Below are 9,021 nucleotides of genomic sequence, written 5' to 3' on the forward strand. Positions count from 1 at the left end.
AAAAAAGAGAGAGATGCCAAATACTAACACACAATCTATCCTTTCTTGTTGATGTATTATATACAGTATCGTCTCTCTCTCAATGTGTCATTATTTAAATTCTAAGCGGGCTTTATTGTCGGCATGGGAAACACAGTGTTAAGCATTGCAAATCAAGTGAGGGTTAGATAATATAACAAAAGTGCAGATCAACAATAAAAAAAGGAACAGTAAACATTTACTGTTCTCTACTCTCTATCTTTTTTGCCTCATCTCTCTCTCATCGCCCTCTCACATTCAATTTTCGAATTCGAATTCAATTTCAATTCAAGGGCTTTATTGGCTGGAAACATGTGTGTAAAATTGCCAAAAGCAGAAAGTGGGGTAGATATTATACCAAAAGGTGGAAATAAACAATAACAAATTAACAGTAAACATTACACAGTAACAGAAGTTTCAAAACAAGTCAAAAGCATATTACAAATGTTGTATAGCTTATATCCTATACAGTGTTGTAACAATGTACAATGGTTATAAGCAGCACGCAAGTTTAAAGTTAAATAATCTCTCCTCTCCTTCTCTCCGTCTGCCTCTCTCTCTCTCGTGTCTCTCTGTCTTCTCTCTCTCGTCTGTCTCTGTCTCTGTGCTCTGTCCTCTGGCTCTCTCGTCTCTCTCTCTCTCTCTCTCTCCTCTCTCTGACTCTTCTCTCTCTCTGACTCTCTGCTGCTCTCTGTCTCTGTCAGCTTGGCGTCTCTGATGCCGAGGTCAGGTGTTAACTACAGATGGTACTTCTCCCTTGGTGGGAGTCAATGTTTCCTTTGTCAGAACCCCACACTACCCACACTATGGATATACTCTCACACGCCAGGACGGAACGTAAGTACCACAAACACACACACACATACACTACCGTTCAAAAGTTTGGGGTCACTTAGAAATGTCCTTGTTTTTKAAAGAAAAGCAAAAAATGCATCAAAAATACAGTKTAGACATTGTTAATGTTGTAAATGACTATTGTAGCTGGAAACGGCAGATTTTTTTATGGAATATCTACATAGGCGTGCAGAGGCCCATTATCAGCAACCATCACTCCTGTGTTCCAATGGTACGTTGTGTTAGCTAATCCAAGTTTATCATTTTAAAATGCTAATTGATCATTAGAAAACCCTTTTGCAATTATGTTRGCACAGCTAAAAACTGTTGTTCTGATTAAAGAAGCAATAAAACTGGCCTTYTTTGGACTAGTTGAGTATCTGTAGCATCAGCATTTGTGGGTTCGATTACAGACTCAAAATGCGCAGAAACAAAGAACTTTCTTCTGAAACTCGTCAGTCTATTCTTGTTCTGAGAAATGAAGGTTATTCCGTGCGAGACATTGCCAAGAAATTGAACATTTTGTACAATGCTGTGTACTACTCCCTTCACAAAACTTTTCTTTCATAAACAAGGACATTTCTAAGTGACCCCAAACTTTTAAACTGTAATGTACATAGTAACTAATCCAATTGTGATTCTGTCTCCAGGTTTGACCTTCTAGCGAACGGCGGCGCCTCGTTGACCCTGAGGTTTGAGCGCGCTCCGTTCATCACGCAGGACCGCACGGTGTGGTTACCATGGAGTCGTTTCTACGTCATGGATACGCTGGTGATGAAGACTGAGGAGAACACCATCCCAGGATGTGACCTCAGCGGCTTCCTTCGACCTGACCCTGTGGTCATCGCCTCACCCCTGTCATCRCTCTTCTCCTCTAGACCCAGGGACAAGCCCATCATACCTGAGACACAGGTAACCAGCCTCTCTTTTCATCTCCTTCCTCTCTGTCCTCTCATCCCTCTGTCTCTCCTCTGTCTCTCCTCTGTCTCTCCTCTGTCTCTCCTCTGTCTCTCCAGGTGCTGTCAGGTATCCAGCCTCTCACACTCATCTTTCCCGTGTTATCTGTCCCCATCTCTCCCTCTTTCCTCCATCTCTCCTCCTCCATCTTTCCTCCTCCATCTTTCCTCCTCCATCTCTCCTCCTCCATCTCTCCTCCTCCATCTCTCCTCCTCATCTTTCCTCTCGCATCTTTCCTCCTCCCATCTCTCGCTCCTGGCATCTTTCCTCCTCATCTTTCCCTCGCTCCATCTTTACCTCGCTCCATCTCTCCTCCTCCATCTTTCCTCTCTCTCTTCCTCCTCCGATCTTTCCTGCCTCCATGCTCTCCTGCCTCCATGCTTCCTCCTCCATCTCTCTGCCCTGCCATCTTTCCTCCTCCATCTCTCCTCCTGCGCATCTCTGCCTGCGCTCCATCTCTCTCCTCTGCATCTTTCTCCTGCCATCTTTCCTCTGCCATCTCTCCTGTCGCATCTTCCTCCTCATCTTGTCCTCCTCGCCTCCCATTTTTCCTCCTCCATCTCTCCGTCCTCATCTTTCCTCCTCGCATTTCGTCCTCCTCCTCCATGCTCTCCTCCGTCCATCTTTCCTCTCCATCTTCCTCCTCCATCTCTCCTCCCTCCATCTTTCCTCCTCCATCGTACCCCCATAGGCTCTCCTCCTGCCAATGGCTTAGTCTCCGGCCTTCCTACATCTCTCCCCTCCAGGTAACTTTCCTCCTTGCCATCTCTCCTCCTCATCTCTCCTCTCCATCTCTTCTCTCCTCCTCCGCCACTTTCCTCCTCCATCCTTTGCCTCCCTCCATCTTTCCTCCTCCAATCTCCCTCCTGCTCTCGCTATACTTTCTCTCCTCCCATCTTTCCTCCTCCATCTTCTCCTCCTCCTCTCTCCCTTCCATCTAAATCTCCTCCTCGCATCTTTCCTCCCTCCATTTTCCTCCTCCCATCCATTCCTCCTCACATACTTTTCCTCCTCCATTGCTCCATCCTATCCATCTTCTCCCTCCTCCATCTCTTCCTCTCGCATTCTTCCTCCTCCATCTTCCCTCCTCCATCTTCTCCTCCTCGCAATCTTCTAGCCGCTCCATCCTACGCTCCTCCTACCATCCTTCATCCTCATCTCGCATCTCTCCTCCTCGCATCTCTCCTCTCTCATCTCTCCTCCTCCATCTTTCTCCTCCCTGCCTCCTCATCTCTCCTCCTCCATCCGTCTCTGCCTCCATCTTTCCTCCTCCATCTTCTCCTCCTCCATCTCCTCTCCTCTCCACGTCCTCCATTTCCCTCCATCTTTTGCCTCCTCCATCTCCTCTCTGCTCGCATCTCTCCTCCCCATCTCTCCTCCTCTCGACTTTCTCTTCTCTATTTCCTCCCTCCTGCTCTCTTTCATCTCTCCATCTCTGTGCCTCCATCTTCCTTCTCATCTCTCTCGCTGCCATTCTGTCCTCCTCCATTCTTCTCTCTCTTATCTGCTCCTCCTTCCATCGTCCTCTACCAATCATTCATTCCTCATCCTTCTATCTCCTCCTCTACTCGCTCCATCTCCTCCTCTCCTCTCCATCTCCTCTATCCCTCCTTATATTTCTCTCATCCTCCTCCATCCTCTTCCACTCCTCCCTTATCATCTCTCTTCTCTCATCTCTCTCCTCCATCTCTATGCTCTCCATCTCTCTCCTCCATCTTCCTCTCCTCCACCTCTCCCCCCATTCTCCTTCTCCTCCACTCTCTTCTCTCCACCTCTCTCCTCCATCTCTCTCTTCCCATTTTATCCTACATCGCTCTCCTCCATCTCTCTCCTCTACCTTTCTCCTCCATCTCTCTCCTACATCGTTCCCCTCCATCTCTCTCCTCCATCTCTCCTCCTCCCCTTTCTTTCTTTCTCTTTCTCTCTCCCTCCCTCCCCCTCTCTCTCTCTCTCCCTCTCTCTATCTATCTCTCTGTCTATCTCTTTATCTCTCTCCTTCTCTCCAGGTGCTCCATGAGATGATAGATGTTCCAGGCACCAGTCTGAAGCTCTCTCCTCTCCTCTCATCCCTCTCTCTCTCTCTCTCACTTTCTCTCTCTTTCTCACACACTATCCCTCTCTCTTTCTCACACACTATCTCTCTCTCTCTCACACACCATCTCTCTCTCTCTCCTTCTCTCCAGGTGCTCCACGAGATGATAGATGTTCCAGGGACCAGTCTGAAGCTGTGCTACCTGAGCTCCAGGACGTCTGGCTACCGCAGCCTGCTGAAGGTGACCATGACCCCAGCCATGGTGTCTCTGGGCCTGCTCAAGGTCCATCTRATGGTGGCTGTGGAGGGACATCTCTTCCAGAAGTGGTTYCACKCCTCGCCCAACCTGGCCTACACCTACATCTGGGATAAAACAGATGCCTATGGACAGAGAGTCTACGGGCTGTCGGAAGCTGTCGGTGAGTGTGTGTAGATAGAGTGTGTGAGTGCGGTGGGTAGGGTTTGTGTGTGTGTTTATGAGCGTGTGTGTGTGTGTCTGTCTGTCTGTGAGCAGTAATAGCACTGAGGGTGCCGAGGCCCCCAGCTCGCTTCACTGACCGCTAACTCTGCTTGACAGCTAATAACCCTTCACCACGGTTACAGCTKCCGTGGTTACGTCTGAGTGACAGGAGGAGAGGAGAGTTTAACTGCCACCCAGGGCTTAGAGCGTCAAGTCTGTCATCTCTTAGAGCAGAAAAGACTGTAACGTCCACACACACTCTATTGCTCCAATGTAGATGATTGATTAGATAACCAACGTTACTTTACTTTCAATAGGTTTATTCTGAAGGGGACAATGCACATGAATTAATATTTCTGTAAATGTGTGTTTATGTCAATCAAGCGATGGTCAATATGACAACATGTCAACACTGTTGAATGATGGGAGAGAAATGGATCTGTCACCATGACAACACTTCCTAGTTGTCACAGAACTGCGTGCAGGGACAGTGAACCCCACACCCTCTCTCTCTCTCACTTTCTAATTAACATGTTTTTAATTGATTTGACGCCATGACAAGGATGTTAATTGGGTTATGGCCTTAACGAGGTGTTAGTGGGGTAAGAGGAGGAAGGGTCTGGTCTGGACACAAGTGCTAAAGAGCACAAGCTGTGCTAACTGCAGCTCACTTTACTTTATTAGTGGTGGGGCCTGTCTGTCTGTCTGTCTGTCTGTCTGTCTGTCTGTCTGTTCACTGAATGTAAAGCAGGGACAAACAGAAATATGAAACGAGATAGTTGGATCTGACGCAGAGAATGTATGCTCATGCAGCTTGCTTGAGAGAATACAGTGTTTGAAGGGAAGAAGCAATAGTTAAATATGGATAAAAACACCCCCAGGAGATAAATGAAGTTCTAGTGCACGGTATAATTCTATTCAAATCACTCTGTCCCCCGAGCCCTCCCTGCTTTCATTACAAACCTGCACTGAATCCCTCATCCAACCATGTTCGATATCCTACAAAACTACTATCTACTTTCCGCTCTTCTGTCCTCTCCCATCTCTCATTTCTCTTCCTCCTCTCTCTCTCTTCTCTCTCCCTCCCCCATCTTCTCCTCTCCTCATCCTCCCAATCCGTACCTAGTTCCAGTAAATTGGGCCCGTGGTATTGAAGCGAGGGGTAGAACCCTGCCGTATGAAAAGTTCAGGTTCTCCCCACAATAGGGGAGGCTCCGCGTCAGATGGCCTGTTTTGCCAGGGCTACGGGGTGCAGTAGCTTGTTTTGCCTGTCGGCGAGGCCCGTTTACAGCTGGGGAACAAGAGATAGAGCGTCGACGTCCGTTCAACCATTACACTGCTGATCACAGGGGGCTGCTCTGACAACAAACCACCCGTTCCCTCGACCACACCCTTATGGAGGGATACCTAGACAGGACAGGGGGGGAGAGGAGGGACCAATGAATTCCATTCATTTTATTTTAAAGAAAACCCCACAATTACTATTGATTCAGCAATGAAATGTTGTGTGTGTGTTGTGTTGTGAGAAGAGATGGGTGGTGTGGTTTGTGTGGGTGGTTGAGATGAAGTGTGGTGGTGTTGTGTTTCAGGATGACCGGTGTTGTGGGTGTATGTACTATATATATACAGTATTATTTAAACATACTGCTTTTGGTGTTTATGAAGTTATTTTCTCTCACTCCACTTCTCTCTCTGTCTCTGTTCTCTGGTCTCTCTTCCTCTGTATCTGTCTCTCTCTCTCTCTTCTCTTCTCTCTCGTCTCCTCTCTGCTCTCTCTCTCTTCGTCTCTCTCTCCGATCTCTCTCATCTCTCTGCTCCGTTTCCTCGTTGAGTTCTCCTCTCTCTCTCCATCGTCTATCTTCTCTCTGTCTCTCACAGCTGCCCTCGTCTCTTTCTCTCTCTCTGCTCTCCCCTCCTCTCTCTCTCTCTCTCCTCTTTCTCCTCCTCTCTCTCTCTCTTCTCCTCTTCGTCCGTCTCTCTGTCTTTGTTCTAGTGTCAGTGGGGTCATGAATATGAGTCGCGTGTGGCCAATCTGAATCCTATGGGGAGAGAGGATACGCAGAGTACTACATGGGCTTTGAACTGGACCTCTTCCTCAAATTGTTGGAGGCTGTCTCTGGAGAATAACACATATACTCAACACCCAAGCAGTAATGTTTAAATATAACTGTATATTATATGTAGTATACGACACAGACAGTCAAATGACAGCCAGCATCAACACACATCCAAACACGAACACTAATAATCCAACCATCAAAAAATCACCAAACACACAACCATCCTCTAACACACCACACACGACTTTCATTTGCTGAATCAATAGTTGTGGGTGTTTTTTCTTAGAAGAATGAATGAAATGATGTCATTCGGTCTCCCTCCTCCCCCCCTGTCCTGTCTAGGTATCCTCATGCATAAGGGTAGTGGTGAGAACGTGTTTGTGGTCAGAGCAGCCCCTGTGATCAGCAGTGTAATGGGGGAACGGACGTCCGACGCTCTATCTCCTGTCCCAGCTGTAAGCGCCTCGCCGACAGCAACAAGCTACTGGCACCCTGTAGCCCTGGCAACAGGCATCGACGGGAAGCCTCTATGTGGGAGACCTGAACTTCATACGCAGGGTCCTACCCCTCGCTCAAGTGATACACGGGCATACTGGAACTGAGGTACGGATGGAGGGATGAGGAGAAGGAGAAGATGGGGGGAGGAAGCAGAATGAGAGGAGAGGAGGAGAAAATGGAAGGATGGGGAGAGACAGAGGAAGCGGAGTAGTGTGGTATGGATATGAACATGGTTTGGATGAGGAATCAGTGAGGTTGGTATGAAAAGCAGGGAGGGCTCGGGGGACAGAGTGATATTGAAGTAGAATAATTATACAACATGCACTAGATCTGTTTATCTCCTGGGTGTTTTTTTTTTTATTTTATTTTTTTTTTTTTTTTTTTTTTAATATAAATTCTTCCTTCAAAAAAACATATCCTCTTTCTGTGTTGTCCCCCAGAGAAATTACAAGTATTTCTTAAAAGAAACCTCTAATCTGGCTGTCGTTCCTTACGCAATCCTCCATCAGCAGCATAATATCTCACAGCCTATCTCCTCTGGTCGTCGTCGCCCTAGATCATCGTACTTCTCTTCGTCGTCTGCTGTGTTTTTGTCCTGCCGCTTGTCGCGTCATCAGACACTCATGTAGTCTTGTTGGTTCTGTGTCCCCTACTGCAGACCAACACCTACAGCTACTCTCTCTCTGTTTCTGTTTGTCCCATCAGAAACACTACAAGCTAAGTCTCTCTCTCTGATCCGTTCCTGTTTGTCCCCTCAGACATCCACAGCTATCTCTCTCTCTCTGTTTGCCTTTCTGTTTGCCTCGACCCTCAGAAACAACTACAGCTACTCTCCTCCTGTCTCTCGTTTCTGGTGCGCATGCCTAGGGCTAACTGCCTCTCTCTGTGCTTGGCACCATCAGAAACACTAAGGCTATCTCTCTCTCTTCTCTGTTGGTCTTGCCCATCCAGACACATACCACTAATAGCTCTCAACTCTCTTCTCTGTTGTTCCCTGTTGTCCTCTCAGAACACACAGCTAAGCATGCTATCTTCTCTTTGCTATTGCCATGACATACGCTCGTCTCTTCTTCTGTTGCGTGCCCTCGCAGAAACACTACATGCTATCTCTACTCTCTCTTGTTGTTCGTGGTTGCCACCTCAGAAACACTACAGTATCTCTCTCTCTCTTCTGCTTGTTCTGTTGCCTCCATCAGAAGCATACAGCTAATCTCTTCTCTCTGTTTGGGTTCTGTTTGCGCCCTCAAAACAACTACAGCTATCTCTCTCTCTCTGTTGTTCTGTTGCTCCCATAGAACACTTACACGCTTATCCCTCTCTCTCTGTTGTTTCTGTTGCCCCTCAGAAACCACTACACGCTATCTCTCCTTCCGTTCTCTGTTGTTCTCTTTTGCCCCCTCAGGAAAACACTACCAGCTATTATGCTTCTCTCTTCTGTTGTTCTAGTTGCCCCTCAGAAACACTGAACAGCTATCTCTCTCTTGTGCTTTGTTGTTGCTGGTCCTCAGAACACTAACAGCTAATCTCTCTCTGTTCTGTTGTCTGTTTCCCCTCAGGAACACTACAGCCTATACTCTCTCTCTGTTGTTCTGTTGGTCCCTCAGAAACACTACAAGCTATCGTCTCTCTGTGTTTCTGTTGCCCCCTCAGAAACAACTACAGCTATCTCTTCTCTGTTGTTCGTTGCCCCCTCAGAAACACTACAAGCTATTCTCCTCTCTCTGTTGTTCTGTGCCCCCTCAGAACACTTACAGCTAATTCTCTCGTCTCTGTTGTTCTGTTGCCCCCTCAGAAACACTACAGCTATCTCTTGCTCTCTGTTGGTTCTGTTGCCCCCTCAGAAACAGCTAAACAGTATCTCTCTCTCTTCTGTTTGTTTGCTGTTTGCCCCTAGAACACTAACAGCTATCTCTCTCTGTTGTTCTTTGCCCCCTAGAAAACACTAAAAGCTTATCTCTCTCTCTCTGTTGTTCTGTGCCCCCTTCAGAAACACTATCCGCTATCTCTCTCTGTGTTCTGTTGTCCCCCTCAAAAACACTACAAGCTATCTTCTCCTCTCTGTCGTTTCTCTTGTTTCCCTCAGAAACACTACCAGCTATCTCTTCTCTTTCTCGTTCTGTTGTCCCCCTCAGACCACACTACAGCTATCCTCCTCTATGATA

The 9,021-nt window shown here is 47.3% G+C and overlaps 1 pseudogene; it reads left to right on the forward strand.

Moving 5' to 3' along the window:
• LOC111965534 (teneurin-2-like) overlaps positions 1-9,021 on the forward strand; it is a 67,678-nt pseudogene that overhangs the window by 19,696 nt on the left and 38,961 nt on the right.

The sequence above is a fragment of the Salvelinus sp. IW2-2015 genome, linkage group LG6.2 (assembly GCF_002910315.2).
Source record: "Salvelinus sp. IW2-2015 linkage group LG6.2, ASM291031v2, whole genome shotgun sequence".
In the NCBI taxonomy this organism is placed as follows: Eukaryota; Metazoa; Chordata; class Actinopteri; order Salmoniformes; family Salmonidae; genus Salvelinus; species Salvelinus sp. IW2-2015.